Below are 23,906 nucleotides of genomic sequence, written 5' to 3'. Positions count from 1 at the left end.
CTATGCCGTTGTAAAAAAGAAGGTAATAAATATTAAAAGTATTTATTCTTAAAAATTACAACTTTTTTGTTCTGTTTTATTGTTAATTTCATCTTTCATGTCGGTTGTACCTTTTCGTTGTATTTTTCTTTTCTTCGATTTTTTCTTGATGTGAGTTTTTTGTCGGTGGAGGGGAGGGGAGTTTTTGATGTTTACAGCTTTTCTTCTGTTCTGTTTGTTTTAATCTCGATTATCTTCTGTAGACGCTATGTGAAATACAATTCAATGCCTGGATGGGGAAATATTTCACTCTCTTGAATTAACTTTTCACTTTTTTCGATACCTTCTTTTACTTTGCTTTTACATTTTTCTTCGTTTTCGATTGTCGTCTTAAGTGCTCAATTTTTTTATTGTATTTATTATTTTTTATTTTTATTATATATTAATTCGAGCATTTTGCGTTTTTTTTGGGTGGTTCATTTGGGTTAGTTAATATATCTTCGACCAACGTAGATACAATTTTGAAATCTAGTTCTTCTTAAGTTTTTCCCATACGGTTTGTACTGTTTCGGTAGTTAGAAGGTGTTCTTTGGCTTCTGGTGTTGACTGTTGATTCGGTGTTTTTTTTCATTAGTTCTGTTGGTTGTTTGATTCTTTTTATGGCCCTTGGTTCTGCAGTTTCCGTGTGGTTTCTGTTGTTTTTGTTGTTGGCTGCGGTTTTAGTGGTTTTGGTTCGCGGGTTCTTTTGGATTTTTTTCTACTGTTTTTTGTGGCTTTTGATTTTGCGATTTCTGTTGGGCTTCTGTGGTTTTTGTTGTGGGCTGCTGTTTTGGCGGTTTTTATGTCGTGGGTTTCTTTGGTTTTTGTTCTACTGCTTTTTGTGGCTTTTGATTTTGCGATTTCTGTGTGGTTTTTGTTGTCGTCGGCTGCTGTTTTGGTGGTTTCTGACCGAAACACGCGCGCGGGTACTCATCCGGCCACGTAGTTGTATGTGTGGAAAATTAAAAAAAAAATGCAATTTCCGGCGGCGAAGGAAACGCATGTGGTAATAATATCAACGTTTCGTTTAAACAATTTCCTGTGTCGAAGGAAATGCGTGGATCACTAATCGGATCGAGTGGCTAATTAATATAAAGATTTTGTTTTAAACATTTTTTGCGCCGAAGGCAGGCGACGCGATGACCTCACCCGCCAAGGTTTCGTTTAAACGTTTCGCCTCGGCGAAATCAAGCGATGATGGCATCCAGCCACTGCCGCACACCGATCCGGTTTAAAGGCAGGCGACGCGGTGATCTCACGCGCTGCCACATTCCTTTTGCCGCGGCCGCAAGCGATGATGTCATCCAGCCGACGAGTTTCAACTCGCAAAAACTCGTTGGCTGGGTGAAGTCATCGCGTGACGCTCCTTGAACGATTGCTGTTGCGAATAATCAATGTCGTGGGCCTTACATGCCGCGTTCAAAGCATTCACGAAATATGTATATATTGGGGTGGTCGGATAAGGGTTGTAGTCATGCGGGTGGTGCAACAGAAACTCGCACTCCCCATCGAAAATTTAGATTTTGTTTGCGGCGAGGGCGGGGACAAGAAAAGCAAACACGGACAACTGTTACCCAACTCATTTAGGGCGGTGTTTTGTGGACTAACCAAAACTAACGCCATGTTGACGCTACACTTCAGCCCCAATGGAGCGCGTTTCGAGAACGTTTACGTCTACTCAAAGTCGCTGAATCAACCCAAATTGTCTTGCGTAATGAAGCAAACCAAAGGACTTTCCTTACAGGGATAGCGACGAGATAATCGACCCCAGTGAAGCGAAAGAGAATTCCGTGTTTATTTTCGACGACGTGTCGTGTGACAAACCAAATAAAATTCGCGAATATTTCTCAATGTGTCGCCGTCCTACTCCAAAATACTCCAAAATACCCAAGCAACTGTTGACAGGGTAAGTACGGAAGCCTGGTAATTGTCAAAGATTTTGAATTGAAAAACGGCCGTTATAGCACGAACGAAATTCTTTCTATCGTCGAAGAGTTAAAAGAATCCGGTATAGTACGTTAGTTTAATAATGAGTCTCGACAAGTTCCAGCGGAGTCCGTTCCAAGCGAACTACCGTGATAAAGAGCTCCGCTTTCGATTATACAGCGGGTGGAAACGTCCATATGAACTATTTAAGAATTTGCAATGTCCAAACGCCTTGCGAAAACTACGACGCGGCCACCAAAAATTACGTGGATGATGAGGTGTTCGAGGTTCTTGCAAAAATATTACGATCCAAAGACGCCATCGCATCACCGCCGCTGCTACCCCCAGTGCGTCCAGAAGAACAAGCGTTGGAAAAACACGCTTTAGCGGTAGAGCAACTCTCGCGGCAAAATAGGGACATTAGCCTGGTGTTGGAAGCAAGTAAAACGAGATTCGTACGTTTAGAGCAACAAGTCAGACCGTTTCGAGGTGAATTTCTACAGTTTCGCCGCGACCTTGATCGCAAACTAGGCGAGATATGCACAAAGCAAGAGTTGGAAAATCACGCGTTAGTGGTATCGACCCAAAAAAAGAGCAGCGGAGCAAATTGACGAATGAATAGTAAAGAAAAGAGAAAACTCCTGCGGGAACTGCACAAGCCAGCACGTAGAAATTGTGCGCGTCGCAGAACTATAATACGAGGGTTGGATGATTTGTGGCAGGCCGATTTGGCCCAGCTCGACCGACATGCGTAACAAAATAAAAACTTTAAAATTATATTGGTCGATATCGATTGTTTTTCAAAATACGTGTGGTGCGAACCGTTAAAAAGTAAAACGGGTAGTGATGTGACCAAGGTCTTCACCAAAATTCTAAAAGAGGCACGGGATCGACACCCAAAACGGATCTGGGCAAGGAATTTTATAATGCTAATTTTGAGAAGCAAATGGACAAGCACGAAATTAATCATTATAGTACGTACAGTAAGAAAAAGGCTGCGATAGACGAACGGGTAATAAAGACACTCAAAGAAAAATTGCAACGGTATTTCTCTAAAAACCACAACAAGAACAAACCTGTTGAATTGGAAGTAAAAAAAAATGACTAACATAAGCCTAATTTTACAAATGTTTTTTATTATTGTTAGCAATGAATATGTCAAAACAAATCAATTATCGCCATTAAATTATTATGTATTCTGGCGTGATAGTTTTCTGAGGGTTCAAATTTAAAGTATATTTCGGAATAGCAACTTTCCCACCAACTCCCCTGACTCTGATATACCATAAATATTAATGCACGGGCTTCGACGGTAGATACGTGTCGATAATCGTAAAAATCAAATTTGTCAAATTTGATATTTGATTTTTTTTTAAACGTTATAAAAGGGTCTTTGCAAGATTCACAAACCATCAACACCAATGTTGGGGTCACCACTATATAGTGTTTTTCCCATAAATAATAACTATGGTGCTCAAAAGGATTGTCTGTATACCTTGGCCATACTAAAATGGCATTCCCATGTTCCAACGATACTTTCTTTTGACCTGTTATAGAGCTCAAATCTGGTAGAAATGGCCGTTCCCATCTGACAGCGAGTGCATTAATACATTTCCACCTATATTTGGGTTATTTTTCCATTATCTCTAGCGTTAGTCTCCTCGATTCAAGCAGAAAATGTGCAACAGAATGAACGTTTTCACTAATTGACTCTATACATAGATCCTTCAACGACAACAATTTGTTCATTATCTGCAACAGAGAAAAAAAATTACAGGGCCTTGTAATGTCCCCACGGAAGATTATCAAACTTGTTTGCTATCTTTTGTCGTCATACGGACTTAGCGCCACTTTAGTTTGTTCGATACTAAATACCTCGTGCGTATAAGAACGAAAGGTTCGTTGAGTAAGCATATTTTTCTTTTAAATTTTTCAAGCAATCAACAAAATCTTCAAAGGTTATTTTATTTTTAACAATATGGTATTTTACACCCTTTGATTTTTTTTATAGTTTTTCGGTTTAATATTTTATAAGTGTACATGTTCTGTCTCCATTTACTTTTGTATTTCTTTTTCTTTTTTTATCTTACTTTTATTTAACTTTACGAATAATTTTTTTGTTTACGTTGGGTGGTATTCATTCACTTTAGGAAGTGCTTTGGGTTTCGGGATATAGTTTAATTATCATTATTTTGTGCGTATATACATGCCTTGACAACTGTATACTCCGTCTTGTTCTCCCTCCTTTATTCCCGGGAAACCTTTCCTTCTTTTATATATACATTTTTTGTTACTCCATTTTTACCTGCCTCCGGCTCTTCGCGAGCGGCCGTGCCGGAATCGAGAATTGCGCGTTGCGAGTCGGAAATTTGAACACCAAAATTTAAATTTTTTTTTAAAAAAAGCGTCGCCAATGCTAAAAGTAAATGCCACGTTTTGCGGGGAATTTATAAAGAGAAAAAGCGACGACCAAGACGTGAGCGACATGAAATATATTTCTACCAAAAATGCTGCCATCGACTGGGGGACGGATTTAAACGAATGGTTCGTTGAAAATGTTAAAAGTCAAATTCTAAATAAATTGTCTGAATTTCAAGAACGCGATTCGGGATTTGCCTTGCAAAAAATTCTTTATTTGGAAATTAATATTAACAAATTTGAAGTGGTAACGGCTGTTCCTACATTGAATTGCCCCCAGAAATTAAGAGAAAAAATATTCATTAATATTCAAAATAATGACGAAGCCTGTTTTTATTGGTCAGTGGTCTGTGCTTGTTTTCCTGTACATTGCGACCAACACTTACCAACTTCATATCCTTATTATAAGTGCGTTTTAAGAACTGAAAATTGCCCAACACCGATGGGTCTAAATCAAATTCATATATTTGAAAAATTCAACAAAATTTCCGTAAATGTGTACGTTTTAGAGTTAATTCAAAATAACAGTAAAAGTTTTTATTTAGTGTTATAGGCCCGTTTGACTAAAGAAAAACGCGAAAAACATGTCAATTTATTATTAATTCAAAATAAGTATTATCCAAAAATTAATGATTTTGATCCGAAACCGACGACGGCAGAGGACCATAAATATGAAAAAGAAGAAGAAATAAAATATCATTATTGTTATATTAAAAATTTATCTCGACTAGTGTCGCGCCAGCTTAGTAGACATCACGGTAAAAAATATATTTGCGATAGGTGTTTGAATTACTTCAGTCGCAAAACGCTCTTAAAGGATCATGAAAGGTTGTGTGTCAGTTTGAACGATTATAAAGTGTCTTTTCCCAAATACGACTATGTTGAATTTCGAAACCATATATACAAACAAACCACGCCATTTGTAATCTACGCCGATTTCGAAAGTCAACTTAAAGATGTAAATTTGGTAATTTCAGACAAAACACGAAAATATCAAAAGCATGAGGCATATAGTGCCGCATATTATTTTAAATGTTCTTAGGACGATTCTTTGTCCTTTTTCGAATCCTATCGCGGCCCAGATTGTATGGATTGGTTCGTCCGACAAATATCTGACTTATCGAAATTTGTCCAATCGAAATTTATTGATATCATACCCATGGAAGGGTCAATTACTTTCTCTCAAGTTTCGACGCATTGTCATATTTGCGAAGAGCCTTTCTCACCGAAAGACGTCATTGTCCGCGACCACGACCATTTTACCGGGAAATTCAGAAATTTCGCCCATCAGGCTTGTAATTTAAATTTTGGAAAATTGTTCATAGTGCCCGTAGTATTCCAGAATCTCTCAGGGTACGACGCCCATTTTATCCTCAGGGCCTTGGGCAATAAAGGGTCTTTAAGTTTGGTTCCGGTCAACAAGAAAAAATACATATCTTTTACCTATTACGAGCCCGCATATAAGCTAAAGTTTCGATTAATAAATTCGTTTAGATTTTTCGGGGCGTCTCTAGACAATTTGGTAAACAGCGTCGACAAAAATGAACTTTACATATTAAAAAAGGAATTTTCTCACCTTCAAGACGAATCAAAACTAAATTTATTGTCGCAAAAGGGTGTATTTTGTTATGATTACATAGACGACTACGACAAATTAAACGAAAGAAGTCTGGTCCGCGTTTGAAATTAAAAACTTGTTCGAATATTCGGATTTATATTTGAAAACGGACGTTATTCTTTTGGCCGACATATTTCAAAATTTTCGAAAAAATTGTATGGTGACGCATATTTTGGACCCGGCATGGTATTTTAGTATGCCCTGATATACGTGGGACTGTATGCTTAGATTCACAAAATGTCGTTTAGAACTGATGCGTGAGATTGATCAGATTATGTTTATTGAACAGGGCATACGGGGTGGGATTTCGGTGTGCGTTGGCAGGTACGTTGAGGCAAACAACAAGTACATCTCCAATTACGATCCATCAAAGCAATCAAATTATCTCACATTTTTTGACGTTAACAATCTTTACGGCAAGGCTATGTCGGAGCCTCTTCCCTACGGCGGATTCAAATGGTTGACTCGGGAAGAAATTGCCTCCCTTTGCATTAATAATATTCCAGACACGGGCGGGGTAGGCTATATTTTGGAGGTAGATTTGCAATACCCTCAGAGTTTACACGATCTACATAAAGATTTCCCATTTTGTGCCGAGCATCACGTTCCTCCCAATTCAAAATTACCAAAATTGATGACAACCCATTTTAATAAAACCAATTACGTTATGCACTATGGAAATTTAAAGCAAGCTTTAAAACACGGGCTCGTTCTTACTAAAATACACAGAGTATTAAAATTTAGGCAATCTTCTTGGCTAAAAGAATATATCGATCTAAATAATCACTTACGGACGCAAGCCACTACCACTTTTGGTAAAAATCTTTTTAAATTATTTAACAACGCGGTGTTCGGAAAAACTATGGAAAACATACGTAAGCATCGGGTCGTAAAATTTGTTAGAAAGTGGGAGGGTCGTTACGGCGCTAAAAATTTAATTGCTAGTCCCCGATTTCACAATAGAACTGTACTAGATGATAATCTAATGTTGGTGGAACTGAAAAAATCGGAACTTATTTTTAACAAACCCCTTTACATTGGAATGTCAATTCTGGATCTATCTAAAATTATCATGTATTCGTTTCATTACGATTACATGCTACCCAAGTTAGGTCCGGAGAAATGTAAAATTCAGTATATGGACACGGACAGTCTTATTTACAACATTTATTGTGATGATGTATACGAAGAGGTTATTAAGTCCAATTTAATCCCATCCCATTGATAATCCATATAATATGCCTCGCGTCAATAAAAAAGTACTGGGTCTAATGAAGGACGAGGCCAATGTACACTTATAAAATCTTAAACGGAAAAACTGTAAAAAAATCAAAGGGTGTAAACTACCAGATCGTTAAAAATAAAATAACTTTTCAAGATTTTGTTGATTGCTTGAAAAATTTAAAAGAAAAACATGCTACTCAACGAACCATTCGTTCTTATACGCACGAGGTGTTAAGTATCGAACAAACTAAAGTGGCGCTAAGTCCGTATGACGAAAAAAGATATCTTATAGCAAACACGTTTGATACTCTTCCGTGGGGACATTACAAGACACTGTATTTTTTTTTCTGTTGTAGACAATGGCCGAATTGTTGTCGTTGAAAGATCTATGTATAAAGCCAATTAGTGAAAACGTTCATTCTGTTGCACATTTTCTGCTTGAAACGACATTACCGAGGACGCTAACGCTACAGATAATGGAAGAATAATATCCCGAATATAGGTGGAAATATATTAATGCACTCGCTGTCAAATGTGAACGACCACCTCCACCAGATTTGAGTTTGATAACCCGTCAAAAGAGAGTATCGTTGGCACATCGGAATGCCATTTTAGTATGGCCAAGGTATACAGACCATCCTTTTGAGCATTATAGCTATTATTTATGGGAAAAACAACAAAAATCAAATTTGACAAATTTGATTTTTGCGATTATCGACACATACCTACCGTCGAAGCCTGTGCATTAATATATATGGTATACCAGTCAGAGGAGTTGGTGTGAAAGTTGCTATTCCGAAATACACTTTGAATTAGAACCCGAAGAAAACGATGATCACACCAGAATATATAATAATTTAATGGCGATAGTTGACTTGTTTTAACATATTCATTGCGACCTAATAATAATAAAAATATTTGTAAAAATTAGGCTTATGTTAGACTTTTTAAAATCCCTCAGAAAACGATAATCACACCAAAATATATAATAATTTAATGGCGATAATTGATTTGTTTTAACATATTCATTGCGACCTAATAATAAAAAATATTTGTAAAAAAATTAGGCTTATGTAACCCTTTTTTAATTATTCTAATGTAAAAAAATGTATATGTAACTTTTTTTTTCAATTCCGATTCAACAGGCTTTGTTCTTGTTGTTGTTTGGAGGAGTGTGTGTGTATCTAAATAAAAAAACACTAAAGATTTTTTTTTTATTTACATCAACATCGACAATATTTTAAAATTAAAAAAAACTATAGGATTGATGCGGGCAGAGAGGAAGCTAAACTTGCAAAATGTTTAAGTTTTTTTCTGCATTCGTCGGAGTGAAGGCGCGCCACTTGTAACTCGCTCTGCAGCAGGGCAATTTTAGTTTCAGTCTCTTTGATCCGGTCCTCGTTTCGCACCAGCTGCGACTCTAAAGCCATTTTCAACTGGAACGCTTCGCATACCACCCTTCTTTCTTCGTCGTCGATAAACGTATCGAACCAACCGATGGAGGAGGAGGAGGAGGATGAGTCGGTATGCTGCTGCTGAACCGTTTCTTCGCTTTTTCTTTTTTTTTGCGAGGCTTTGGGGGCGTCGTCGCACTACGACGCCGTTTTGACGGTTTTCTTACTTGTTGTTGTTGTACTTCCGGTGGTGGTGGTGGTGGTGGTGGCGGCGTCGTATAATGTATGTCGTAGCTCGTTAAAAATTCGTACAACTCTTCGGGGGGGAGCGATATTTGCGGCTGCTGCTGCTCCATGATGCGCGCCCGACACAACTGTTACATCGACACTGAGACTTATAATACATTCGCGTCGTCAATCCACGAATCGTGCGACTTGTCCAATCCCAACGAGCGTACCAAAACTTTTTTACCGCGCCTGCGCAGAACCTTTTCAACGACATAGACGTCAGGATTGGCCGTTTTTTGCAATTCTTCTTCGTAAAATCCTCCCATTATAGGTTTACCGTTCATATCTTCGAGAAGATACGTCACCGGGTTCGTGATCTGCACTTTGACCACTTTAAATAGTTCGGTGGTCTAATTCGGCGTGTATCCTTTGTTAAACACGTGTTTGGCTTTACTACTGAAAGCGCTCTTCAAAAGTGAATCGGCGTTACTTTTATTCACCGCATTAGGTTTCATTCCCGTCGTTCTATGTTTCTTGTTGTTGTATTGTTGAACGACAGAGGGCAGCACGTCAGTCCAGCGGTACGTTCCGTTTAACGAGAAATACCGATGCAATTTTTCTTTGAGCGTCCTTATTACTCGACTATCGCAGCCTTTTTCTTACTGTACGTACTATAATGATTAATTTCGTGCTTGGTCATGAGCTTCTCAAAATTGCAGGTTTTTTGGGTGTCGATCCCGCGCCTCTTTTAGAATTTTGGCCAAGGCCTTGGTCACATCACTACCCGTTTTTCTTTTTAACGGTTCGCACCACACGTATTTTGAAAAACAATCGATAACAACCAATATAAATTTAAAGTTTTTATTTTGTTTCGCATATCGATAGAGCTGGGCCAAATCGGCCTGCCACAAATCATCCAACCCTCGTATTACAGTTCTGCGACGCGCATAATTTCTACGTGCCGGCCTGTGCAGTTCCCGCACGAGTTGTATCTTTTCTTTACTACTCATTCGTCAATTTGGTCCGCAGCTCTTTTTTTGGGCCGATACGACTGTTGCTGCGGCGGGTGATTGAGAATCTTTAATTCCAACGCCCTCGTTATATCTTTATTTTCCCGGAAGAGTCGATTCACCTCGGGAACAATCTCGTCGAATCTCCGTTTCGTCACTAATGCGTGATTTTCCAACTCTTGCTTTGTGCATGTCTCGCCTAGTTTGCGATCAAGGCCGCGGCGAAACTTTAGAAATTCACCTCGAAACGTTCCGACTTGTTGCTCTAAACGTGCGAATCTACTCTTGTTTGCTTCCAACGCCAGGGTAATGTCCTTGTTTTGCCGCGAGAGTCGCTCCACCGCTAAAGCGTGTTTTTCGAACGCTTGTTCTTCTGGGGCTAGCAGCGGTGGTGATGCGATGACGTCTTATCGTAGCCTTTTCGTAAGCGCCTCGTCCACTTCATCGTCCACGTACTTTTTGGTGGCCGCGTCGTAGTTTTCTCTAGGCGTTTGGACATTGCAAATTCTTAAATGGTTCATATCGACGTTTCCCTCCGCGGTATAATCGAAGGCTGAGCTCTTTATCACGGTAGTTCGCTTGGAGCGGACACCGCTGGAACGTCCAAACTTGTCCAGACTCATTATTAAACTAACGTATTATACCGGCTTCTTTTAACTCTCAAACGATAGAGAGAATTTCGTTGTCCGCGGACGTGTTCCCTGCCTGTTTCGACGCGACCAGTAATTTTAGTGCCAATAAGTCGCTTGCATGCAATCTCCTAGGGAGAAGATGACGTCGTTCCATTTTAGATTTCCAATTTCCTCGTCAATAAAATATAAAAACTCCAAAAATGCCTCGTATGTAAAGTCTAGTCGCTGCTGTCCATTAACATACAGGCGTACTTGGGCGCAATCCATCTCGACATATATATGTTCATCGATCGTTACTGTAGTATCCGGAATACGCGTAGGCGTAATTCTTCTGTGATTATTAAATGTTGCATCCCAATCACCACTCATCGTTGTTGTTGTTGTTCAGTCAACTAACACACACACAAAACTTACATTGTTTTTATAACTCCTACACAGTATTTATACATTTCATCCCCCTCCTATCGTCGAAATTGGACGGCACATTGAGTTTTAGTTATCTTGACCAAACACTTTGATAGCAAAAGTAGCGAACTGGACGCGATCAGGTATAACAAAATGAAAATAGTTTGTTTTTGATTCGGGGAAAAGTGCTTGTCGTCGTCGTCACCACTGCCTTGGAGGCTTCTGGAGTTGTTTTTGTTTAAAAAGTCATTGCTGCTGCTGCTTACGATGCTTTGCCATTCTCCCTGATCTCCGTAACTGCGATCGGAGAAAACCAAACGAACTTTATAATTTTGGTGCACCGCACTCATTGGCAGTTTAGTCTCAAACAGGTTGCCAGATGCATCGGCGTCAAGGTGCCCGGCCATGAACAGGAAAAATTACGATTATCGACGTTTTTGAAACACACATATGCTTCAATTACCCCGCTGGGTTTGTGAATATAAAACATATTTTGTACTAATGTGGACAACAAAATAAACTTGGCGTTTAGCGTAGCCATCGCGTTCTCGAATGACACTGATCACCACGTCGTTAGCGCTTTTTTATAGCGCTCAAACAATGAAAACACCGATTTTGCGAGGGAGCCGGTCCGTCGATATGGGTTCTGCTGTCAGGCCGGTTGTAATGCACAAAACACGGCAGATGAGTTTGTAGTTCAAAATTACATTGACGTTTTCCCGGTAATTTGTGCCACATATTTAACAATTAGTAGGGTCTCACCCATTCTTTGAGGTATTGTGCCGGCAGCACTTTCAGGTCTTCGCTGTTCAAGTTCGTCGTATGGCTCAACAGTATTTTATCCATCGTGGTCACCCCCTAGTCGTCAGTTTCATTAACAAATTTTTAATCTGTTGAAACATGTTCTTGCGTGGACAATTGATGCTTAATAGACTGAAATCCACGGGTCCTGCGTTGATCAATTTATTTAAAAAATTTCTCGCATGGACAATTGATGCCTAATAGACTGAAATCCACGGGTCCTGCGTTGATCAATTTATTTAAAAAATTCGTTGTACTCGTAATTTGTGCCACATATTTCCTGCAATTACGCGTGCCTATTGCGTCATGTTTCACGATTGCATCGTGGAACACCGGCCGCTTAGCGAAGTTGTCCGAACGTTGTCGTAATAAATACGAGGCAAATTTGATCGAGCGGCGCAATTCGTGGCGAAACATTGTGTGTATACTCGTGCTCCGAAAACACTTCTTCGAACAACTTCAATATATCAATGAATAAAGAAGGTCCTTATTGCTGCTACTCCGCTGCTGGTAAGTTTTTGAAGAATTTTATTTTTTTTTTATTTTTTTAATTTTTTTTTCTTCTTTTCAAAAGATTTAACTCTCTGTCCCATCGACGAATCACACCTGTTGCTTAAGCGGCGCCTCACAAATCACGTCTGGAAGAAACACCCACAAGAGTGGCCGGCATGGAAGGAGCAGCAGCTAAATCAACACGTAGCAAGATTTAATGAAAAAATTGAAGAGGACCGGCAGTGGTACGCCTTGCAAGCTCAAAGGCAACAAAAAAAACAGCAACACACGACAACAAATTAGACGGGACCAGTCACAACACCAGATGATGATTGGGATACCAACAACAGTTGTAGTTCATATCAAACGACAACAAATTGGACGGGACCAGTCACAACAGTAGATGATGATGAGTGGGATACCAACAACAGTTGTAGTTCATATTTAGATTTTTTGAAAAATAAAAAAACATAGTATAGAAAAAAATGTTTTGCATTTCACACAGATCCAATCCTCGCTAATCATAAAATTCGTCGGGAATTATTAGAATAGTTATCTGTAAAAAAAAAATCTTTAACTTTAACCCAGGGGAGTCACCGCACAAATCGGGCGAGTTGAGTGACAAAATGCTAGTCAAAATTAACGAAGTTGGAAAGTTAATTAAAAAAAAAAGGACTATCGAAAATGGATACAATCTTTTTAATCAAAAGTGTTATTATTTTTTTAAAAAATATCGAAAAAAAAAACGTATCGACGGAGCTACAATAGTCGAATTAAAACCAGAGCTATAGTAAATTTAAGTCTCCCGCTTTCGAACAAAGTAACTGCAGTACTAAATATACGCGGGTCATAACTAGGGTTTTTATAGAGGGGACATGGGAGATGATTTTTTATTAATATTTACGTAGATCAAAATAAAACGACAAAGTTTTTTTTTGAAAAAAAATTTTTATTTATACAATAATGGGTATATATATATATATATATATATATATATATATATATATATATATATATATATATATATATATATATATATATATATATATATATATATATATATATATATATATATATATATATATATATATATATATATATATATATATATATATATATATATATATATATATATATATATATATATATATATATATATATATATGAAACACAGTTCGGTCTCTCTTTTTTCTCAAAACTTTGGCGGCGGCGGCGGCGGAGGTACAGTTGCGGCGTGGCCGTCTCACCGTCGTGGCTCGCCGTCGTCAAACTGTTGCACGTTAATGATGGTGGGCTTCCACGCCGACGACGACTCCAGCCTCTTGGCCAGAAAGTCCGCCTTTACCTGTCCCCTCGCGTAAATGACGTCGGCCTGTGCGCTAATATGATTTATCACGTCGTCCACCCTCGCATAGTCGACAAATCCCCCGCTGTACATCAATCCATGGAGGCGATCCTTCAACCACTGCGCCCCCCGCTTGTCGGCGGAGGACAGCCGCCCATATTCCTTTGGCGGCTTGAAAATGAAATGGCAGCTTTGACTGCCATTACATGCCGCCAACTCCTTGACGACGAAGCCCTCACCGCCGTCTTGCAGCTGGAATCCCTGCATGTCGACCACCACGAATCGCATGTTTACCACAAAATGTTTTGACTTCACAAACTTTGTATCACGAACTGCGCCGCTCGATCAAATTTGCCTCGTATTTATTATTACGACAACGTTCGGACAATTTCGCTAAGCGGCCGGTGTTAGACGATGCAATCGTGAATGATGACGCAATAGGCGCGCGTATTTGCAGGAAATCCGTTTTTAGCCTCGATATCTAACTTAACGTCGACCGTGCTGGATTTCAGACTGTCGTTTCTTCTATAACAATCTATGACGAATACGGCTCGACTTTGGAACGTTTCATAGTTGAGCAGGGCGCGTCTCTCCTCGCATCCCTTATAACTAGGATAGAAATCCGTGTAATTGTGATGCGCCTCCACAAAATCGTTCATGTCAAAGTCGAGGCGCGAGCGTTCGTGAGGGTAATATTCTCCGTTTAGCGTTAGTCGTATATCCGTAATATCGATGTGATCGAAATAAGTGGCGTCTTTATTTTCATTATCTTTACGATTTGTTTGAAACGCGACGATCACATAGCGGGGACTCTCGACCGCCGCGCACGTTTTTACTGACCAAATTTCTTTGGCAGCGCCCGCGGTCAGGGCTGGATGTTCGTGCAGTTCCCATCTTCAGTACGGTATTAGAATAGGCTGATCCGCTCGAATCGATTGCAACAATTGCAATTTGATTTCGTCATTTGGAAATATATGTTTGACCCTGAGATCGACGCTATCAGTTTTTAATTCCGCCGTGGTCGCCTCGCTGGAAATGACGGCGGCAGTGCCGGGCTTCGGGGTAATAACCATACAATTTTTGTCGTGTCTCGCCCGTACCAATCTTAAGGTTTGTTTTCCGCACGATATCATATTATAATCGTTGAAAATGTTCTAAAAATGACGCATGCTGAAAGATCCGTCCTTGTCGAGAATAGCGCGTTGCGGGAAATTCCAGCCGGCAACGTCTAAATGCTTCGAATCCTTCTCGTCGTAACATAGATAGCCGCGGAGCGTACTGACTATACCGGGATCGCGCACGCTGTCCACTTCCTTTCCGTTCAGCTCGTTAGTCACAGTTTCGAAGAAAAATGCTCCGGCATTGTTTACAAAGTCCAAATCGTCGGTCCCCGTAAGCCTTTTTAGCGTTCCTTTAACACAAATTGCGGCGTCGTGCATAAGCAACCACGCGTCTCCTTGATTGATCGTTATCTCGATTGTGCCATTGTTGAGAAATGATTTCACAAACGGGTGATAGGTGCGACTTTCCACGCGCTGAATCGACTCGTCATATTTTGGTTTTCTGTGTATGTCGAAAATTTGATTGGATAACATCGTAGCCCAGCGAACGAAGAAATTGCTTGTTCGTCGGTGTAAGGCGTCCTTTACAGGTACCCCTCGGTCTCGTGACTGACTCTACCGACGGTTTGTTAGGACCTTTATATTCGACGACCTCGATAAAAATCAACATTTATGATAGCTTTTTCAACTCCAATCTGACGATGATTTCCTCGCCTCGGAAATTGGCCGGCTCGAAATTTTGATCCAGAACGTGTAGCCTAATGTTGTAGATTTCTCGCTTGTTTATCGGCAAGTTAGGTATTTCGGGGTTTCGTCGATCGCGTACCCCGGATCCACGGACAAGGCAAACTCGTAAATTGTGTGCGAAGGTCTGTCGTTGTAGAACGCTCCGGACGTTATGTAGCTATCTATATGTATGGTTCTAACTTTTATTATGTCCACAGGCAAATCGGAACAGTGCACGCTGCGGGGTTCCAGAATTTTCCGCGAAAAACCCAACAGTTTTCCGATACTGTAGTCGTGATCTTTAAAGTTTATCCCGTACGTGTCGCTATAGATTTCACATTTTATCGTATTGTTGTTGGGCTTGATCGAGATCTCTTCTTTTAACTTTGCATTCTTCTCGACCGGATGTTTTTTCGGCAGATGCTCGTTAATGTAGTTTTCAATGTCACTAATTTCGTATGACCCGGTCGGAATGTTAATTACGTTCTCGTGGTTGTCCTCGTCGAAATAATACAACTTATTCGAGCCGTTCTCAATGTTGGGGATGTTATTGTACGAGTGGAATCCGATCTGAGCCAAACCGTACTCTACGCGTTCGTCCGAATGCAGCGGATTGACAAAGTCGATGGACAAAACCGAACTGTGTCCCTTCAACGTAAAGATGACGGACATGTTCTCTTTTGGGGAGAGGCGCGCGCTCCCTCGCTTTTATAGAGAAATTACAAGCATAAATGGCCGCAATTGAACTGTGTAAATTTTTGATATCGGTCGTGATTGTAGTAGATGTTGACGCCATTACCGCCGAAGTATTTAACCAATTCGACGGGCGGTTTTAGGTTACCGAAACTGTCGAAATAGTCGACATCTGTCCCCATCTTCTTGTAGGCTACCCAGTGAGTTCCTCGATTTCGACTCAAGTCCAAATTAACTATACCACACTCTTTCGATCTGATTCGTTCGGGTTAGGTGTCTCGCATAAAGACACCCCTAAAGTAAGGTATTTTTAACTTGCGTGCCGCCACCACTAAATCGACATCGTATAGGGCTCTTTTGGGCAGCTTTATAGGGAGTTTTTTTGCTTCTTCAGGTAGAGACCGAATCCGCCGCTCGGACTCTTTTTCAAAAATAACCCCGAACCGGTCTTCCCGATCTCTTCCATTGCGCGGTCGTGTCGAATGTCCTTCTCTAGTTTCTTTCGTGCGTTTTGCACATCGATGACTGTTTTGGCAATGGCAGCGGCACCGCCCGAGAGCGAACCCAAAGCCCCTAGGGCACCCAATAACGGTAAAAGGGATAAAATTCCCCCCTTCTTCTTCTTCGATTCGAACGGTATTATGCGGGGCACCTTAATTTGTTTACGCCCGCCCGCCTTTTTGACGGCGTCTCTGCCCGCCCGAAGCGCCTCCGACGCACCGCGCTTTAAAGTTGCCGGATTATCGTGGTGCAACAATTTTTTTTTTCTTTAATGCGTTGCGAATTTTTTTAACGATCCCCTGTCGAAAGGAAACGGGGCTACGCTGCTTGCGGGATACTTTAATTTTCTTGCGCCCACCCGCCTTCTTTTTTTTTAGCCCCGAGCGACGACGTTTCTGCTGCTGCTGCTTCCGCTGCTTTGGTTGGCCCATACCGAGCTTGCCTTTGGCCTTAACTGTGGCAGTGACAAGGAACGCTCCCGCCTTTTCACCAAACTTCGCGTCTTTCGCTTTTACTCTCTCCCACGCACGTTTTTTCAACTCTTTATCCGCTTTGTGGCGCTCCTCAAGCGATTGGTGTTGCGAATAAGCAATATCGTGTTCCCTACACGCCGCGTCCAAAGGATTCACGCAGCTATCGCCGCGACTAAGCCGTTTTTTCAATTTTGTCCCCGGTCCGCAAAATTGATAACCGGGAAGGTGTAGTTCGAAAGGTAACTTATTTATCAGCGTCTTAACGAGGCCGCTTCCGGAAGCAAAGTATAACATACTAACAAAATGAAATTACGGAGTATCTATATATATCCAGGGGGGGAGGTGGTTGATGCCGCACTCTCCCTCATCGAAAATTTAGATTCTGGTTTCGTTTAAAGATTTTTTTTTTTGCGGGAACAAGAACGTCATCAACAGGAACACCGGGATGGCCGACTAACTGGACGCAAAAAGAAGAAGAAGACCAAGAAGACCCTCCTCGATAAATATTTGTTATTGTATATATAGTTTTCTTTAATTAAACTTGGACACACCGGGTGTACCTGATTATTAAGACACTATGTATAAGTCACTCGACTTGTTTACCGTCGATCCTATACTCCCGATCACCGCGTCATCCCATCCTAGCGTTTCCGTAATCTGCCGGGAGGGGGGCGCCTCGCGGTGACGCAGCCGCTGATAGGAATAATGTCGACAGCGCGCGCGCGCGACATCTAGCAGCAACGGGACGGAACCGACGGTACATAATTAGCTCGGCATTAAAGTGACCGTTCAACGACGGACGGGTTTTGGTTGGCACCACGGTGGTTTGGTTAGGCAGCCCCGAGATGCTTTACGACGGGGTGGCGGGGGGGGCGCAGCGGGGACTCTACCAGCGGGTTCTATGCCCCCGCGCGGGCGGGGCCCCCGAACGGCACCCGGGCGAACGGCTCATGGGCGAGCGGACAAACAACGCACCACGGACAACGATTTGGTTAGGTTGGCACCACGGACAACGGTTTGGTTGGCACCACTGACAACGGTTTGATTAGGTTGGCACGACGGACGACGATTTGGTTAGGTTAGGGCGAGTGGCCAATGGGCGAGCGGCCTTGGACCAATGGCCGGGCGGCCAGGGCGCTAAAGAAGAAGACCCAAAGCCTATGGCCGAGTGAGGCCAAAAAGTGAGGTTAGATTCGGCTGAAAGTCCCTTTATCCATCTACTGGTGTGGCTGTCCCGCATGCCGACCGAAGTCGGCATCGGCGACGAGAGGGTCAACGCGATGGCGTATGCGGACGACTTACTCCTCCTGACTCCATCTATGATGGAAATGCAGGTCGTCCTCAGAGAGTGTCAACAACCCTCCAATGGGAGAACGGCATCTGGAGGGTGTACGCTTATGGGCAATGGACGGGGGGCTTCCCAGGCTATCCCCGGCCTCCCAACAAATTGTGCATTCACCAAACCTTCTAAAAAAGCGTCGGATGCGTACGACAAGGCGTCCACGGTAATATCAGTGGACGGTCGAGTTTCTGAGGTGAGAGTTCGGCAGGGAGTTCGTCAAGGGGATCCCTTATCGCCCTTCCTGTTTAACCTATGGTTCGACTACGCGTTGCGCAGTATGCCGCGGGAAGTCGGATACACGTTGGGGGAAGCGAAAACATCCAGTGCCTGATGCTGATAGAGAATCTGATTTCTAGTCAGACGCCTTAACCGACAGACCAAGGCTAAATCTGTTTGAAAGTCGAACTATTTCTGGTGATGTGCCATGCGTTGAAATATAAGTCCATTATATTTTTATAAATTTATGCACACAATAACCATATTTGAAAGAAATTTCTGGGCTGAGCTGTTAATAAAAAATATATATTTCAAGCACAAGAATTTCCATTTGCAGTAGGTAGGTTTCGAACCTACGCCTCAATATGCCTGGAGGAGTTGGCCTACGAGTTCGATGAGATCAGAAACCTCCGCAAGCTACGTTTGTATTCTGCGCACTCATCGCCTCGCTACGGCCCGTCTGAGGTCCCGGCCGGCCCCGTGCTCCATCCAGCGGGGTGCATTACCTTGCCGTAGTTTCGGGGCACGCCCTCAGTCGCCTGCCACGCCGCCTCGTCGGAGCCTCAGGGTGAGGCGGAAGACCGTGAGATTTGAATTCAACACTCCCGATCGTAGTTTGGGCCTATACAGCCCTATTCTGTCACCTGGTCCGGACTCTGTTGTTGGCCCTGACAGTTCGAATAGCCCACCAGTCCCTGGCCGTGACGGCGGCCCAGACTCCGCCCGGGTCCGCGTCGCCTGGCCATTCGCAGCCGTCTTTGGCCGATGAGCTGGGTGCCGCAGTGCTGCCGCGGCCTGCTGGGTCCCCGCCTCCCAGTCCGCCGTCTGGCCACTCGTCCAGTGATGGTGGGGGCTCGGCGGGCGCTGGGGGGGGATCCGGTCAGACTCTATCTGCTCGAGCTCATCGAGCATGATTCCGTGCCCGAGGCGATCCGCCGGCTGGTCTTGCGACTGGTTTCGGAGGATGAACCTCAGTCAGCCACATTAGATAGCCTGTATAAGGCTCTTTGGACACCCAAGGCCGCCCTTGCTGCTGTGGACCGCCCGGCTCCTCGCGCCGCGCCTGCCGTGGACCCCGCCTCCTTGGCTGCTCGCTCCCGTCGATTCCACCGTATCAAGGTACCAAGAACTATACAAGGAAGACAAGTCATCTCTGGCCAGTCTCATCGTCAAGGGTGTCGATCCGGGCGCCATCGGCGTCACACCGACCGAGGATGATGTACGAGCGCACTATCTTCAAGTGTTCGCCGCCGACGCACCAGAAGATCGGCACGAAATATTTGATATGAAGGCCCCTACACCCGGCCTGTACTCGCCGATTTTTCTGGAAACTGCAGGCCGCAGTTTCGAGTCCGAAAGTTTCCAACGCGGCTGGACCCAACAGAACACCCCAATCAGGCGGGGCGTCAAACAGGGGGATCCACTTTCCCCAGGCTCAACAACCAACCTACCGGTTTAGAGATCGCTGGATCCACCATTTCCAGCATGGCGTATGCAGATGATCTGCTTGTATTTACGCCTTCTACCAGAGAGATGTAGATCATGCTGAGGACCTGCCAACGCTTCTTCGAGGCACGCAGCATGGAACTCAACCTACCAAAATGTTCTAATATCACCGTCACTTCACCTGGCCAACCTGTAGCGGTCTATTCTTCACCGTTAGCGCTTCCGCCAATTCGTCAAGAAGCCTCGTAAAATTTTCGAACGGGAGGGTCTCTTTAGTAACACAGCCAATTTTTTTTATTTAGGATCTTATTGCACTTATACGTTACTAGGTACAGTTAGCACAAGCCATTAAAAGCATATTTCTAACGTAGTATTGGGAAATTTCGTGTAGTGGTGATTACCTTCTTCCAATCCTATATATAATGCCCCTGCGTCGTCTTTGCTGGTCTTGTGGCGGCATTACACGCCAGTGCATGTAGACATGTTTGCATACTTCCTTAGGCTGAGACCTTAGTACTTCTTGGATGGCTAGAGGCTGCTCGGAGTTGTAAGCCATTGCTTTCGTTCGTCCTGGTATATTCCTGCGACATCCCTCACACTCGAGACTCTGTAGCATTGCCTGTCTCTATTCTAGTTGTCGCTCCTTAAAAGAAGAGCGATCAAAACAGTATCAAAGGCTTTAAGAGAAGATATGCACCCCATGGTTATTTCAGGTTAGTTGGTTGCTGTTCCCTGTATCCGAGTTGTTATGCATAGTGGGAACATTTTAGTACCTATCTGGCTGTTATTTTCACACATCTCCCTGGTTCTTAACTTAGAAGTGGAAGACTTTTAGTATTTGGTTTGCCGGCATTGTTTACGTCCATCGCCTTCCATCACCTGACAGGTTCTTACCTCTCAATCTCAGGGTCGTGAAAAAGAAACGCATTAATTAATTAAATTCGTAATTTAATAGTGAGGTAAGACAATGCCTAGGCTAGCTCATCAAGAATCAAGAAAAATTAATAAAGTAGAAATAAACGGCATTCGCTTGAACTGAAAAAGTCCCCGTTGTGGTACTGTAAATGCGGTATACTCTCGACACTCCTTCTTCACTCCAACTTGCCAAAATGCCGACTTAATGTCCATGGAACTTAAATATGTGGCTCCACGCAGCCTGTCCAAAATTGATGAAACGTATGGTAAAGGGTAGGCGTCTTTCTTAGTAACCTTATTAAGTGCCCTGTAGTCTACACAAAATCGATAGGCGTTGTCCTCTTTGGGCACAAGAAGTACTGGTGAAGACCAAGCGCTCTTAGAAGGCTCGATGACGTCCATTTCAAGCATTTTCTTAACTTCATCAAGGATCTTCTGCTTGAAGGGTGAAACGGGATAATATCGCTGTTTAATGGGCTTAACGTTCTCCTCTAAGACAATCTCATGAGTCGCCACTGTAGTATACCTCAAACCTTTGCTCATTCTTTCAAATTTTTCATTCACTAAAGAGTTCAATCTTTCTCGTTGGTCCTCAGTCAAAGTGCTCTCGTCCGTAATACCACAAACCTCCACCATAGGGTATTCTCCAAAACGCCACTCGTTCCTTTTCAAATTCGGTACTACATCCATTGAAATCCAAAAATCGGTTCCCAAAATTAAGTTATTTGATAGCTCCGGTACCACTAAAACATCTATGATAGACACCCTCCCCATCAGGGACATTGGCGTCTTTACGGGTCCAATACTCTGACAAGTATTTCCGTTCGCAACAGAGCACAACGTTTTCCGAGAGGTATCCAACTTCAAACCTAAATGCATCAATGTCATATAACCTGACTTCCCAACTAAGGTGGCACTACTCCCAGAGTCTAACAAACCCAGAATGGGATGTCCCTAAACGGTAACCTCTACATGCGGTCTCTGATCCTGATTTGAATGGGATATTACGTAATCAATCAATGCTTGCTACTGAAGAAAAGCAGAAGTGTGTGCATTATCGGTCGTCGAAACATTCACAGGGGACACCAACCGACCACTTAATTCCCCTGAGTCTCGTTTTTTGAGCACTCTGGAAAGTTTCTAATAGTATAACCTGGCTGCTTGCATCGAAAACAAAGTAAGCGACGTGATTGAGGACAACTGGATCGTCTGTGACCCGTCTGGCCGCAATTCCAACACTCAATTGGTCTCCTTGGGAAATCACAGCGAGCCTGCGCCCTAGGACTCTGGACTGCAGTCTCCACCGCTCTGACCTGAAGAGGACGGTTTGCAGTTTGCCGACGATACGCCAAATGAGGTTTCTGCACTAGACGGAGATGCGCAGGTGGGGGACAGTATTGTTGTGCGCGCGAGTGTATTTCCTCGGCAGCTCTTCCCTTTTCGAAAAGACTCTCGACAGTGGCGATTTCTTGAAAGCTCAAGGCTACCTGTAAGTGTGGTAATAGATTTCTTCTAATAATGTTAACTTGCTCGCTCTCGGACGGCTTCCTAGAAAACAATTTCATAAAAAGATTTTGCATCCTTGTAACATATATTAACAATCGTTCATCTTGACCTTGAGTACGTCTCTTAATATCGTCCAACAAATCTTCGTCGTGGTTCAGAGGCAGAAATGCATCGCGGAGCTTTTGTTTTAAATCGGGCCAGTCAAGGAACAACCGCCTTAGGGGCGTATACCAATCTCGTGCATCTCCTCGTAAGCTGAACGGAACTCTTGACTCCGCCAAATGCTCTATATCTTCAATAAATGAAGTAACACTGCCACTACCATTATAGAAAACGTTCCATTTGTGTATTGTACGAATGATCCTGAGGATCGAGGCACATCTCTATCATTATACAAGGCTGCATGAGACGGTGCACCAAAGTGACTCACTGGGTTTGTAATTAAGGATATGCTGCCATTTGGTCTAGAAGTACTGTTTCCTCCGGATTGAGAGCACGTTTGGATCATTGGTACCGCGCTTGAGTCAGCATTAGTCGCAAATGATACTCGACGAGTACTAGAAGTTGCCTCCTCAGTCATAAAAGGAATCGGACAAATTGTAAATGCGGCCAACGGATCGGCCAACTGGGTACAGGCTCGACGGTTGATTGTTTGAGCTAAATTCTGCAATTCAAATTCCCTTATTCGCCTCCTTGAATCTCCAAACGAGTTCCCTGTAAGGTTGGAATCTAAATCATTATTGAGCGATCGTGATAATCCAGAGTCTACCGGCCTCTCCAAAGTAGGATTATGATCAGGTGCTGCACCTCCCAGATCTATCAAATTACCCACAGGAACATCCATTCTCTCCTGATGAATAAATTCATTTTCTGTGCACATTGCTCCAACACTAGTCTGGCAAAGGCTGGCGATGTGATTCGCGTCCTGCAAGGCGTCAAAACAACCACTCAATAAAAACATCAGGTTTTGTTTCTTCGATTTCAAGTCCTGACCCTCAGCTACCACTCTGTGCAATCTGCTTTTGACATGCATTAGCCTGCTGTAAATTTTCTTGAATTCATTCTCTCTATTCTCCGCATCAAACTCTTGAATAAGGCCCACCAATTCATCCAACTTAGATGCACATATGCCCAATTCAGAAGATGGCTCAAAATGGATGTTAATATCCTCCTGAACGTTCCGTTGAAATGCTTCCCGTAACTGAGCTCTCTTTTCGTCCACTGTAGACCCCACATCACAACTGAAAATGTGGCAAAGTTCACAGAACTATCGGTAATTACTTCCAAAAGCTGTTAAATAAATTTCCAAATCACAGAAGAGGTCGGAGGATTGCAATCGCATTGCTCTCTCAATTTTGGAGTCACCGTTATAACCACCAGTCAAGTACTTAGAATTTTGTGAAATTTGACACCCCAAAAAAAAAATCTTAACAATAATAGTTTTCCAATACAAACATAAATACAACTTTACCGATATTGAATATACAAAAATTCTGCAGTGCTCCGATTTGAAAAA

The sequence above is a fragment of the Cylas formicarius genome, unplaced genomic scaffold (genome assembly GCF_029955315.1).
Source record: "Cylas formicarius isolate icCylForm1 unplaced genomic scaffold, icCylForm1.1 PGA_scaffold_26__1_contigs__length_5699629, whole genome shotgun sequence".
Taxonomy (NCBI): domain Eukaryota; kingdom Metazoa; phylum Arthropoda; class Insecta; order Coleoptera; family Brentidae; genus Cylas; species Cylas formicarius.
This window is presented reverse-complemented; position numbering follows the sequence as displayed.